Here is a 6,492-nt window from a genome sequence, read left to right on the forward strand (position 1 = left end):
TTAAAAATGAAAGCCCTTACGTGCATATTAGAAAATTCGAGGAGGTAGTAGCCACGTTTTATAACCGAGCCGAAAATTTCAATTATGTGAGACTAAAGTTCTTCCCTTTCTCCTTGAAGGACAAAGCCCATAGTTGGTTATACTCTTTAAGACCTAGGTCTATTGGAACATGGGAGGAAATGGCCAAATCCTTCTTTCTGAAACACTTCCCTAGTTATAAGACCAACAGTCTAAAACGATAGATTTCCACATTTTCCCAAAAGGACAATGAAACATTCTATCAAGTCTAGGAAAGATTTAATGATCTGTTGAATCAGTGCCTGCACCACGACTATGAGAACTGGCATTTGGTCAGTTACTTTTATGAAGGCCTCACGAGTCGTGAGTGCCAGTTTGTAGAAATGCTATGCAATGGTGAATTTCTCAAAAAGAGATAGACGATGCTCTTGAATATCTCGAAGAAACTGTGAAAAAATCCCACACCTGGACTGGTCCAAGTACTATTGATAGCACCAACTGGCATAAACCATCTGGGGTCTATCAACTTTGAGAAGAGGATAGTGTTAAGGCCCAACTCGAAGCTTTGAAAAAGCAGTTTGAGGTCTAAATGATGAAAAATGGCAAAAGACTGCACATGATTGCTCAAGCAGAACCACAAGAACCTTGCATTGTTTGTGGAAGGACGAAGCATTTAGCTAAGGACTGCTTTGCTTTTAATGAAATGAGGGGGATTTATGAGGAGCAATACAATGCCTTAGGGGCATATAACAGGCCATTCTCCCATACGTGCAACCCTAGTAGGAGAAACCACCCAAATTTCAGTTAGAGAGATTCTAACCAAGCTCAATCGTCTGGAGGCCAATGGAGAAATGAGCAACAAGTTCAACCATCAAAGGCGTATTCTGCACCTTAATACAATGCTCATCCAAAACGAAATTCTATTGAGAATACCCTTCATGCATTCATAGAGGAACAATCCAAACTAAATCACTAAATGATGGAAGAAATCATGGAAATAAAATGTCAATTCTCAAAATTGATTGAATTCTTGGCCATTCTAGAAAAAGGAAAACTTCCTTCCCAACCTGAATTCAATGTGCAAGGCCAACACATGGCCCAATCCTGAAATTCCAATTATCCAAAAGTTAAGGAAGTAAATGCCATCCCAACTAGAAGTGGTAACTTTGGAAGACCCATCCATAAAAACAACCTCTCCCAGTACTCCAAAAGTTAATCCTGGGAATGCACCACTCAATGCTTCTCCAAAAGTTCCATTTCCCTAGGCTATGAAACTTGTTGGGAAACTTCTTGATAACCGAGCTGAAATCCTTTAGCATATGACACAAGTGAAGATTAATCTTCCTTTGCTTCACATCATGCTTATGAAAAAATCATCAAGAAGACTGCTTTCTTGACTAAGCAAGTGAGTGCGGTGATTGAACAAAAGACACCGCTGAAATACAAAGATCCTGGTTGTCCCACCACTTCTTGCCGAATTGGGACTCATGAAGTTAGCCAAACCTTACTTGATCTTGGTGAGAGTGTAAATTTCATGTCTTATTCTGTGTACTTCCAGCTCAAGCTCAATCTTGGGAAATGAAGCTAACATCTATTGTGCTATAGCTTGTTGACCGCTCCACCAAAAAATGTAGGGGTATTGTTGAGGGTGTTTTAGTTCAAATTGAAAAATTCTATTATTCCGTAGACTTTCTTATTCTGGATACCCAATCTGTGGTAAACATGGAGTCAAAAATTCCTATTATCCTCGGAAGACCATTCCTTGCTACTGAAAAATCTTTAATCAAATATCGGAATGGCCTAATGAAGATATCATTTGGAAATATGACTCTTGAAGTAAATATCTTCCACATCAGGAAACAACCCCGAGAAGATGATGAATATTATCAAACATTCATGATTGACACTTTAATTCTCGAGGAGGTTCAACTGCGAAGCAACTTCGATAATCTTGATGAACTCCTACTTCTGTCTGACAATGAAAGTACCAAATCTATTGAGTTTACTCTTGCAATTTCAGATCACATATACTCACTCAATAGAAGGACTAAGTTTTCACAACCTTGCTTTGAAGAGCTACTTGGGCACAGCCGAAAAATTCACCTGAAGAGGATCCAATTGATCAATTGATCCAACTACTCGAGGGTTTGAAACATACCTTCTTGGGAGACAATGAAACCTTTCTAGTTATCATCTCTTCCAACCTTCAAAATTCTCAAGAATTGCAGTTACTCGAGCTACTGCGAACGTATAAATCTACGATAGGTTGGACGCTTGCTGATATCAAAGGTATCAACCCTTCAATTTGCTCCCATCGAATCAATCTGGAGGACAAGGCTATCCCTCGAAGAGACCCTCAAAGGAGACTGAACCCCACAATGAAAAAATTCGTGAAAAATGAAGTTATGAAATTGCTAGATGCAAGTATCATCTATCCAGCGGCTGACAGCAAGTGGGTTAGTCCTACTCAGGTAGTACCGATGAAATCGGGAATTACTGTGGTCCAAAAAAAAAAAAAAAAGGGTCCTTGTCCCCACAAAAACTGTGATAGGGTGGCGCATGTGCATTGATTATCAAAAATTAAATGATGCCTCCCGCGAATATCATTTTCCACTCCCATTCATAGATCAAATCCTTGAACGTGTAGCTGGTCATCCATTCTATTTCTTTCTTGATGGCTATTCTGGTTATTATCAAATTGAGATTGCATTAGAGGATTAAGATAAGACCATTTTCACTTGCCCCTTTGGCACCTTTTCTTTCTGGCGTACGCCATTTGGCTTGTGTAATGCACCAGCTACATTCCAAAGATGTATGATGAGTATTTTTAGTGACATAATTGAAAAATCAATGGAAGTATTCATGGATGACCTAACCATTTTTGGAAATTCCTTTGAAACATGTCTTCTTTATCTTGAAGCTGTTTGAAAATGATGTATTGAGAAAGGACTTGTGCTCAATTGGGAGAAATGCCACTTCATGGTATCTTTTGGCGTAGTCTTAGGCCACATTATTTCTGAAAGAGGGATTGAGGTAGATCAATCAAAAGTCGACCTTATCTCGAACCTACCTACTCCTAAGACCATCAAAGATGTTAGGTCATTCCTTGGTCATGCTGGTTTCTATAGAAGGTTTATACAAAAATTTTCAATGATTGCTCATCCGCTACGCAACCTCCTAGCCAAATATGTTACTTTTGAGTGGACACCTAAGTGTGAGGAATCATTTCGAATGCTTGTGTGACCTGATTGGAGTTTACCTTTCGAAATCATGTGTGATGCAAACAACTTTGTTGTGGGAGCTGTGTTAGGACAACGAAGGGAGGGGAAACCCTTTGTTGTCTACTATGCAAGCTGAGCTCTCAATAGACCTCAAATGAACTATTCAACTACTGAAAAAGAGTTTTTTGTCGTCGTCTTTGCCCTTGAAAAATTCAGATCTTATTTGATTGGCTCACCTATTACAATCTTCAGAGATCACTCCACCCTTAAGTATCTCCATTCCAAAAAGGATGCTAAGGTGTGATTAGTATTGTGGATCCTTGTCTTGCAAGAATTTGATATAACGATCAAAGACAAGAAAGGTGTTGAAAATGTCATCGGAGACCACTTGTCCTGACTTGAATTCAGCGATGTCGCTGCTGGTCCACCTATTCATGATGATTTCCTCGATGAACAATTGCTTTCTATTACTAAGTTACCGTGGTATGCTCACATTGTAAACTACTTAGTAACAAGTGAACTCCCATCTGAATGGAGTTCACAAGACAAACGCAAATTTCTAGACGAGGTGCACAATTTCTTTTGGGATGACCCATACTTATTCAAGTACTGCCCCAACCAAATCATGCAAAAATGTATCCATGACGATGAGGTGTCTAGTGTGCTGATTTTTTTCCACAATGATGCTTGTGGTGGTCACTATTCTGTGAAGAAAACTGCTGCAAAAATATTACAATGCGTTCTTTACTGGCCCACTCTATTCAAAGACACCAATGATTTATGTCGTTCTTGTATAAGGTGCCAAAATTTAGGTTCCTTGTCTCGTACGCACATGATGCCCTTGAACACAATTCTCGTTATCAAAATATTTGATTTTTAGGGGATAGATTTTATGGGACCATTACCACTTTCTTTTAGCTATCTTTGAATTCTTCTCGCTTTTGATTATGATTCAAAATGGGTCGAGGCTGTACCCTATCGAACCAATGATAATGCCACAGTTGTCAAATTCTTGAAAGAAAATGTGTTATCAAGGTTTGGTACTCCTTGCACTATCATCAGTGTCAAGGCACTCATTTTTGCAACAGATCTTTTGAAGCTCTTATGCGTAAGTACGATGTACTTCAAAAGTGGCAAACGCCTATCATCCACAGACTAATGGCCAAGCTGAGTTAGCCAATAGGTCGATAAATTATCTTAGCATGAGTACAACTTATTGGTTGGAGTCAGTTTTTACTATGTTTAGCTATTAAGAAGTGATCTCCAGAGTTCTTTTGTGCATTGTTTAAACATGTGGTAAATTGGTTGTTAACACAAATAGTTGAGAGAAATTTCAAGTTTAAAGTTTTTCATTTCTTGGTGAGTTGTGAGAGTTGAGAAAACAACTTTTTGAACTTTTATTGATCATTTGAATTGGTAAAGTCACATCTTTGGAATTTAAAACATGACATTTACTATAGGGATGTTTTTCATATAAGAATGAGTCTTTGTAATAAAGTTTAAATTTATTTATTTTATTTTAATTGTAATTTTATTTTATTTTTGTGTTCCCTCTTGTCAAAAAATAAAGAAGAAAAAAATATATAAATGAAAAAAAGAAATAAAAAGAAGGAAAAGAAGAACATAGTACAATAAAAGAAAAAATGATGAAAAAAGAGAACAAGAGCAACATTTTCCTTTATTACTTTGTAGTTGTTGAATTTTTTGTTTTGTTTTGTTTTGTGTAATTCTATTAAAAATAATATTATTATTAGTTTCCTTGTCTTATTTATCATTTCTGGTTAGTTGTCATTTTACTCTTTGAGTTTTCTCATGTAAATCCCAAATGTTGTTTGTAATTTGAATTCCAATAATTTGATATGCCTATCTTGTGATCAATATTTGTTCAAATTATTTGTCCTAAAAAGTTTATCTTTTCTCATTTGAGCGTAAACTGTTACATTTCCAACTCCAAGAGTGTTATCCTTCCCATAAAAATACTTTCGATGCCTGTGAGGAATTTGGAGTTGAAACCTTTATACTTTTGAGATTTTTTTATACAGTTTGTGTTATGACTTGCGATAAAAATGAATGTGGTTTGGTGCACGCACACAACTCTGAAATTGCAACTGAAGTGGCTTCGATAGTAATCTTTGATTTCTTGCTGATACTTTGAAAATGCTTAGATGTTTTTGCTTGGATTGACTTAATTATTCAACATATATTTTTTTTCACTTGAATTTCTAGGGACTAGCAATAAGCTGGCTAGGGGTTGTGATAAGTGCTCAAAAATGTCAATTTATTAGTGTTAAAGTGTAAAATAAATTAAGTTTTAATTAATATTTTCATGAATTTATTGTAATATATTTTATAATTGAAAATATTAATTTTAATTTAATTTGTGTTTAATTTTAAAGAAATAAATTGCATTTGGACATTAATAAAAAAAATAAAGAAGAAAGAAATAAATAAAATTGAAGAAAAAGGAAAAATGGCATTTTTCTGGTCAAAACCCAAAAGGATTCGGCCCAAAAGAAACCCAAGCCCATTGCATCCGCTCTGCCAGCAGCGCACCACGTGGCACAACCTCTGTGCGACATGTGTCCGTGAGCCCAACAGCCAGCGACCCACACACCCGCCCAACGACCCGCGCCCCACCTGGCTACTCGAGCCCTTGACTCTCGAGCTACCCAGCAACTCGCGCCCCGACCCAGCCCTTACATGTGGCCTCCTCTGATTGGCTGCGAATGGTCAACACCACCTGCCCGTTTTCTTATGCATTTTGGGCCTTGAACCTTCCATTTTGAGCTTTAAAACTCACATTTTGTATTAAATTAGAAAAATGTGTATGATGACCATTCACTAAAATAGCTAGGTTAATATTAATAATAATATTTGATTTTTCAAAATCATATTTTAATATAAATGAATATAACTTAGTTACTTTAATTGACGATGAGATCTTTGTGATCTTAATTAACTTTAATACAATCAAAGATTAATGCATGGTAACCTTAATTAAGAATTATGCATTCAATGAGGAATGCATGATAACTTCAAAGGAAATTGATATAGTTTGTGCATGTAGTGATTAGACTAATGCAACCTTAAGAGAAGGTAAGCATGTCAATGCAATTGATGATGAGATCATTGCAAAAGTAAGTGAAGATAATAAGGTCAAAGCATTTGATAATAAGATCATTGCAAACCTAACTAAGGATACCAAGGTCAATGCATTTGATGTTGAGATCACTGTAACCTTGAGTGAAATTAA

General features: G+C 36.5%; 1 non-coding gene across 1 annotated transcript; it reads right to left on the reverse strand.

Annotated features, from left to right (window-relative positions):
* Window positions 1-227: 227 nt before the first annotated feature.
* On the reverse strand, window positions 228-333 carry LOC133833286 (small nucleolar RNA R71). The gene has a single exon (XR_009892677.1). It is a non-coding gene; the product is annotated as a small nucleolar RNA R71 (small nucleolar RNA).
* Between the last annotated feature and the right edge of the window lie 6,159 nt (window positions 334-6,492).

This window comes from Humulus lupulus, chromosome 4 (genome assembly GCF_963169125.1).
Source record: "Humulus lupulus chromosome 4, drHumLupu1.1, whole genome shotgun sequence".
NCBI classification, from domain to species: Eukaryota; Viridiplantae; Streptophyta; class Magnoliopsida; order Rosales; family Cannabaceae; genus Humulus; species Humulus lupulus.